Source organism: Chiloscyllium plagiosum, unplaced genomic scaffold (assembly GCF_037043375.1).
Source record: "Chiloscyllium plagiosum isolate Xiang-an unplaced genomic scaffold, Cpla_swu_hap1 HiC_scaffold_14, whole genome shotgun sequence".
Taxonomy (NCBI): domain Eukaryota; kingdom Metazoa; phylum Chordata; class Chondrichthyes; order Orectolobiformes; family Hemiscylliidae; genus Chiloscyllium; species Chiloscyllium plagiosum.
Window position 1 is genome coordinate 88,306,847 of NW_028270152.1, and position 8,407 is coordinate 88,315,253.

At 42.4% G+C, this 8,407-nt stretch overlaps 1 non-coding gene across 1 annotated transcript; it reads left to right on the forward strand.

The window, feature by feature from the left end:
* Positions 1-7,171: 7,171 nt before the first annotated feature.
* trnat-agu (transfer RNA threonine (anticodon AGU)) lies at positions 7,172-7,245 on the forward strand. The gene has a single exon. It is a non-coding gene; the product is annotated as a tRNA-Thr (tRNA).
* Positions 7,246-8,407: the final 1,162 nt, after the last annotated feature.

The following is an 8,407-nucleotide window of genomic DNA, read 5'->3' on the forward strand; positions in this document are numbered from 1 at the left end:
GGTTGTTATTTTTCCAATGATTCAAATTTATAAAAAAAATCTGTTTAAAATATGCCCCAGCAAATTAAAACTGATTATTTTGAATTTATTGTTTTGTAAATATCATACCACTGAAACGATCCAGTGCTTGGACATTAAAGAATCGGACATTTTGACAGTTAGGCAGGGTGAGACTAAATGTCATCGATAGAGTAAATTGTCCGCAAATTATTCCCGGTCAAAGTTCCTTTTTCATACGAAAATATCGACGATGACCCAGGAAACCTATAGCCAGAGGGAGATGGAAACTGACACTGAAAGCCGTTGTGTGGTTTTGAAATTAAGTTGATGTAGTTTTAATTCATGGTTATTGGGAAAGTATGTTGCTGTACAGTTGAAGGCCGATAACAGTTAGTTAAGAGAAACTGGGCTGAAAGTTGTAAATCGTTTTGCCAAATGTTCACTTTTAGAGTTAAAGAATAAATCGAGTTTTTAAAATGTACTGGAATTTAGGAGTTCTTTGTCACTCATACTGCGACAAATTCTGAGGCGAGGCCAGTTTCCTGGGTGTTTGGTTTGTTCAGCAGGAGGGTTTTCCACGTTGTCGACGCAGTGTCAAGCAAAACAAAGCTGACACAACCAATGACAGCAAAATATCCTGAAAAGTTAACAGAACAATCTCAGTGATTCCTATGGGCAGGGAATACTGAACTGCCTTGCCATGCTTCATGTGCAACAACGATATCATAGTTGTTTTTTTGTCACTGCCTCTGAGAGTTTGTGGTGGAAGTTGCACGAGAGGATTAAAGTTGTCAGCATTCCAATGTTATGTTTTCGTTAGTTATTGTTTATCTGCAGCTGATATACTATCCTCTGAAAAATATACATTCTTGTTTAATATAGAAATGAAATGGCTGCATTCTGTATGTGTTTCTATGTTTGAAAACATACACACACACACACACACACACACACACACACACACACACACACACACACACACACACACACACACACACACACACACACACACACACACACACACACACACACACACACACACACCCAGATCTGATTACCATTGCAGTAATCACTGAGGCTAATTGGATTTGTGTTAGCCATGTGAATTGGAAAATATGTGAGCTCAGGAACAGGCAACTGCAGTTCTGCTGACGACAATAAGACAATAACTATCCGAAATTTCAGAATGTTTCACGACGAGCAAAAGAGCATTGGCATAGTCGGGTCTGGGCACAACATAGAGTAATCGAGTTATAGAGATGTACAACATGGAAACAGACCCTTCGGTCCAACCTTTCCCTGGCGACCGGATATCCCAACCCAATCTAGTCCCACCTGGCAGCACCCAGCCCATATCCCTCCAAATCCTTCCTAATCATGTACCCATCCAAATGCCTCGTAAATGTCGCAATTGTACCAGCCTCTACCACATTCTCTGACAGCTCATTCCACAGATGTGCCACCCTCTGCGTGAAAAAGTTGTCCCTTAGGTCTCTTTTATATCTGTGCCCTCTCACTCTAAATCTTTGCCCTCTAGTTCTGGACTCCCCGATCTCAGGGAAGGTCACCCCTCAGCCTCTGACGCTCCAGGGAAAACAGCCCCAGCCTTTTCAACCTCTACTTATTGCTCAAATCCTCCAACCGTGGCAACATCCTTGTAACTCTTTTCTGAACCCTTCCAATTTTCACAACATTTTTCCGATAGCAAGGAGACCAGAATTGCACGCAATATTCCAACAGTGGCCTGACCAATGTCTTGTACAGCCGCAACATAACCTCCCTACTCCTGTACTCAATGTAATCAATAAAGGAAAGCATACCAAACGCCTTCGTCACTATCCTATCTATCTGTGATTCCACTTTCAAGGAGCTATGAACCTGCACTCCAAGGTCTCTTTGATCAGCAGCACTCCCTTGGACCTTACCATTGAGTGTATAAGTCCTGATAAGATTTGCATTACCAAAATACAGGACCACCCATTTATCTGAATTAAACTCCATCTGCCACTTCTCAGCCCATTGGTACATCTGGTCAATATACTGCTATAATCTGAGGTAACCCTCTTCGCTCTCCACTGCACCTCCAATTGTGGTGTCATCTGCAAACTTACTAAATGTACCTCTTATGTTCGCGTCCAAATCATTTATATGAATGACAAGAGGTTGAGGACACAGCACTGATCATTGTGGCACTCCACTGGTCACAGGCCTCCAGTCTGAAAAGCAACCCTCCAACACCACTCTCTGTCTTCTACCTTCGAGCTGGTTCTGAATCCAAATGTTTGGATCTCCTCAACTTGCTAACTAGTCTCCCATGGTGAATATTGTCGACCTCCCTTACTGAAGGACACATAGATCCCGTTAATCACTCTGCCCTCATCATTTCTCTTTGTTAATTCTTCAAAAAAGAATTAATTCAATTTAACGAGACATAATTTCCCAACGCAACACGCCATTGCTGACTATCCATAATCAAGCTTGCCTTTCAAAATCATGTCTCTCAGGATTCCTTCCACAACTTACCAACCGCCGACGTCAGACTCACAGGTCTATAGTTGCCTAGCCTTTCCTTACCTCCTTTCTTAATTAGTGGTATCATGTTAGCCAGCCGAGTCTTATGGCACCTCACCTGTGATTATCGATGACACAATTTTCCGCAAGTGACCCAGAAATCACTTGCCTCACTTTTCACAGAGTTCTGTGGTGTGACCTGATCACGTCACGGGGAGTTATTAACTTTTCTCCGGTCCAATAAATCTGGCACTTCCTCCTCTGTAACACAGTTTTTGTTTTCAAGACAACAACATCTATTTCCCCACAGACTACATCTTTCATGCCACAGGTGAAACGTTATCGATGGGGCAAGGGCAATTATAATGTGATTAGGCAAAGTTAAGATGCATGGAATGGGGTAGCAAAATGCGAGGGATGCAGACAATGGAAATGTGGAGCTGGTTTAAGGAACATATATTGCGTTTCCTCGATAGGTATGTCTCGGTCAGGCAGGGAAGAATTGAAAAGGTAAGGGAACCATGGTTTATTACAGAAATTGCATCTCTTGTTAATAAGAAGACTGAGGCTCATGTGTTGAGAGACAAGGTGGTTCAGATGATGCGATGGAGTGTTACCGATTAGCTGGGAAGGATTTAAGGGAATGTTCAGAAGCGCACAGAAGGGACACGAGCATTCATCAGCAAATAGAATAAAGGAGAAACCTAAAGCCTTCTTTAGGTATGTGAGGATTAAAATGATGACTAGGGTAGGAATAGGGCCAGTCAAAGACAGAAGTGGGATGTTGAGTGGGGACCCTGTGGAAATGGGAGAAGTACTAAACGAGCATTTCTCCTCAGTTTCCACTCAGGTAAAGGAGAATAATGTCGGGGAGAAGAATGAAATAAGCGATATTAGAATAGAAAGGATCGATGTTAGTTACGAAGAGATGTTATCAATTCCAGAAGGAGTGAAAGTAGACCAGTCCCCTGTACTGGTTGGGATTTGTCCGAGGATTTTCTGGGAACCGAGGGAGGAGATAGCAGAGCATTTGGCTTTTATATTTGAGTCGTCATTGTCTACACGTTTAGTATCAGAGGACTAGTGGATCGCAAACGTTGTGCCCTTGTTCCAGAAGGACAGCAGAGATGACTCAGGTAATTATATATCAGTGAGCCATATTTCTGATGTCGGAAAGGTTTTGGAAAGGATTATAAAAGGTAAGATGTATAATCATCTGGAAAGCAATAATTTGATTTCAGATAGTCAACATGGTTTCGTCAAGGGCAGGTACTGTCTCACAAACCTCATTGAGTTTTTTTTGATAATGTGACCAAGCATGTAGATGAGGGTAGAGCAGTTGACGTGGTATACATGGATTTCAGTAAATCCTCTGTTAAGGTTCCATGTGATAGGCTGTTTGAGAAAATGCAGAGGCATGGGATTGAGGGTGATTTAGCAATTTGGATTAGAAACTGGCTTCATGAAAGAAGGCAGCGAGTGGTGATTGATGGAAAATATACAACCTGGAGTCCAGTTACACGTGGTGTGTCACAAGGATCTGTTCTGGTACTTTGTTATTTTTATAAATAACTTAGACGCATCATAGGTGTATGTATGAGTCAATTTGCAGATGACACTGAAGTCGGTGGAGTAGTGGACAGTTTGAAAATATGTTACAGGTTGCAGGGCGACTTGGATAGACTGCAGAATTGGGTTGAGAGCTGGCAAATGGAGTTCAATTCAGCTAAATCTGAGGTGATGCACTTTGGGAAGAATAACAGGAAGGTAGAGTATTGGGTCAATGAAAAGATTGTTGGTAGTGTGGATGTGAAGAGGGATCTTACAGTCCATGTGCATAGATCCTTGAAAGTTGCCACCCTGGTTGAGAGTGCTGTTTAGAAGGAATACTGTGTGTTAGGTTTCATTTGTAGCGGGATTGAGTTCTGGAGCCACAATATCATGCTGCAAATATACAAAACGCTAGTGTGGATGTATGTCGGGAAGAATGTGAAAGCATTGGAAAAAAGTGCAGAGGAGATTTAGATTGGATTGCCTACAGTGCGGAAACAGACCCTTCAGCCCAACAAGTCCACATCGACCCTCCCAACATAAACCCATCCAGACCCATTCTCCTATATTTTCCCCAGTTAATGCACCTGGCAATACAGGCAATTGAGCATTGCCAATTCATCTGAACTGAATATTTTAGGACTGTGGGAGCAAACCGGAGCAAACCCACGCAGACACAGGGAGAAGGTGCAAACGCCACACAAACCGTTGCCCGAGTCTGGAATTGTAACCGGGTCCCTGGCGCTATGAGGCATCAGTGCAAACCACTGAACCACCATGATACCTGGTCTGGAGGGAAGGCCTAATGAGTAAAGGCTGAGAAACTTGGGGCTGTTCTCATCGGAAAGAAAAAGGATCAGAGGGGATTTGATAGAGACAGACAAGACGATCAGAGGATGAGATAGGTAGACATGAAAGTCATTTTCCTAGGATGATGACGTCAGCTTCTACGAAGGTACTTAACTACAAATTGTGATTTGATAGATTTGAGACAGATGTCAGAGGCAGGTTCTTTACTGAGACAGTGGTAAGGGCGCGGGATACCCTGCCTGCCAGTGACATTAACTCAGCCAGATTATGGAGATTTAAACAATCCTTGAAGAAGCACATGATAGTATTTTGCAAGGGCATGAGCTGAGATTAGTTCAAAGGTCGCCGCAACATTGAGGGCCGAAGGGCATGTCCAGCGCTGTATTCTTCTATGTTCTATGTACGATGTCCTTCCCCACAGTAACGTCCATACAAAGCAAAGGTTTCATATCTCCCCCATCTCAAGCAGCACCAAACAGAGACGGGCTTATTGATTTTTATGGTGTCCCGGTACTCTTCGCAGACTCCTCTTTGCCATTAATGTATTTATAAATCCAGTTATGACTGACTTCAACAAAGCAGCATGCTGCAATTGAGCTAAGTAGAACTCAAAACTACAATAGACCGATTCAAATTCAGACGTGTTATCCATTACACAACAGAGCCGATCCACCGTCGACTTCCTCTCATTTTTTCCATATATAATGGAGACATCTATATCGGGGGGATACAAGATTACCAAGGTGAAGAACCAGCAAAGATAATTAGCGTCACTGCTTTAATTCAATACGTCACACTTTGTGAAGCAGTGTCTTTCACTGGCAAACTGAACACATTCGTCTTCACCTGCCTCCTTCAGTGTTGCCTACATGTCAGCTGGACGTTTCCATTGCTGTGTTAACAGTCACTACGCGATTACATGATCCACTCCAGTGAAGTGTACTTTAATAATCTGAGTCATGGTCCCTTCCTTTCAAGACCCTGAACAAGTTCAGCGAGAAAACTCTGGTCATTTCTAGACTGGGATCTAGAATCAGACGAGTGTCACGACACCCTTATTCGTGCTGCCCGCTCACCGGAGACCAGCGCGTCAAAATGAGACCCTATGACCACCAGCCTGTTCTGTGCCTTCCTGCAGTGCATCTGCTGAACAACATCAGATTATCACAGCTCCACTTGCTTCACATTGAAATCCAGTGCGATAATATGAACTTGGAGTGAGCAACTTTGCAGCTGAAGTTTGTTATGGAGTCAACGAAAGACACAAGAGTGTCTTCAAGTCAGGTTGTAAGTTTTACAGTCAGCATTACAGGAGGCCCCTGTTCAGGAGTCTGAGTTTGCATCGCACAGACCTGGATATAATTCCCACTCAGGTAATGAAGATTTATTTCTCTTTTTGTGAATTATTAGAATGAAAACAAATTCTTACTTGCATGCAGAGCACACACCCAGATCCTGCCAGAATCGGTCAGTAATTGCTTCCATCCGTATATAATGACAAAGGCAGCAGATACACGGGAAACGATAACCACTAATCCCACTCCAATCATATCACCTTTCTGAGTTGGATGTATCTCGCTGATCCTTCAGTGTCGCTGAATGTAAATCCTGGAAATTCCCCACGAGCGGTATCATGTCTGTGCTGAGGAGTTGAAAGCTTGAGGAAAATAATTCATCTCCTCCATCACTGTGGTAATTCTGGATATGCAGTGAATCCTTTCCCATTGAGTGACGACTATACTCCAGGAATCCGTTTCGAAAATTTAAAGGTTCCTATCAGACATCTGCAATCGTTTGGAATAAGATGAGACGTGGACGAAGACAGTGAAATAAAGTGATAGACAATGATGCCTGGGAGGCATAATGCAGGAAGTGAGCGCGGAACAGATGGTGCAAAACTCAATGTCGGTGCCATTGCGTCAGCTTTTACTGCCCAATGTTTATACTTACTTACACATTACACCTAGTCAATTCACCACAATGACCTTGTTCCTCTTGATGTGATGTCCCCTCTGTGTGTATTAACGTGGTTCATGGGCCCCGATAGAATGAGCACATCCTCTTTCTCCTGTCACTTTAACCAGGTGAAAATACCAGTTTTAAATGAATGCAAGAAGAGATTATGTTTTTCTGTGCCTATTCAGTAGAGAATGTTCAGCTGTAAACTGTTGGTATTTGAAAATTCGAGGATTGATTGCAATTCTCTGAGAACAACATTGATCCGAAAACACATGTCCAAGTACTGTGAGGAAGTGGTTAAGCAACTCCACATATGGATGAGGAAGAGCTTCTTTACTGTGGCGCTGTGGCTTAGTTGGTTAAAGCGCTTGTCTAGTAAATAAGAGATCCTGGGTTCAACTCCCAGCGGTGCCTACTTGTTGCGTTCATATTTGGGCTTGGTGTTTCAAGTCTTTGCGAAAGTTACTCAGCGTCTTGGACTTTCACCCTGTTAAGATTTGGTGATCTGGGTTAAGTTCCAACAGTGAATACCATGTGTTTTTTTAATATATTCCGAACTATTACTTATGTCTGTGGTTTCTCTCCATTATTCCACAAGCACTTCTGCTTCTCCTCCTCTTTTATTCCCCCTCCTTCATTCCCAGTTAGGTCGGAATAACGAGATGAGGCAGGAGACGCTGCAGATTTGCCAGGGAATTTTGTGTTAATGGCAGAGATACCACCAGGTTATCACTCTCATTCTCTGATGTCACCGTTCATACATTTAAACCAAAAATATATACATCGTTGTGCTTCTTTATTTGTAGTGAAATTGCTTTTTTTCCTGGTGGATGAGGAATTCTATTTTGAATCGAAACAGTCATAATTGTTTGAGGAAGAAGTGTCGCCTTGCCTGGTATGAAGTGACAGACGCATTATCCAGAGAATGTGAGTACAGTTCAACGCACTCCAGTCAGTGGGCAAAAAGCCTCTCAGCAACTGCACACACAAATTGTCTCGAAATGTCAGACTTTTCATAGAGCCGAAATAGGTAAAGAGCTGTATGGGCAGGCAGAGTGTCGGAGAATGTGTAACAGGAAGAGGGTGAGATGGATGCGCAGAGACAAAGAGAGACGTATGGAGACACATGCTGAGTTAGACACTGAAATGACCAATTCTCTATTCGAAATTGCTGCAAACTGAGAGAAAGAAAACGAAAGAAGGCAATCATTTAAGCACAGCCTTTCACCAGCTGAGAGCAACGGAAACAGCGTTATAGTCAATAAAGTCCTTTTGAATTTGTAAAGGTGACGGTTGTCTGTCATTGAGATATTTTGATAAAAATCCTGTTTCAATATATAAAACTGATAATTTTCCCAGCATTATAATGTAGAAATGTGTACGTAACGGGTTTCTGTCGATCTAAAACTTTAACTCAGTTTTTCTCCACAGATTCTGTCAGACCTGCTGAGTTTCTTCAACAATTCATGTCTTTGGTTCAGATTTACATTATCAAAGAAAAATTAAAATCAATATTCTGTTGATCGCTTCATTTTTAAAACCCATCAGAAAATAAAACTGGTTACACTCTCAGACA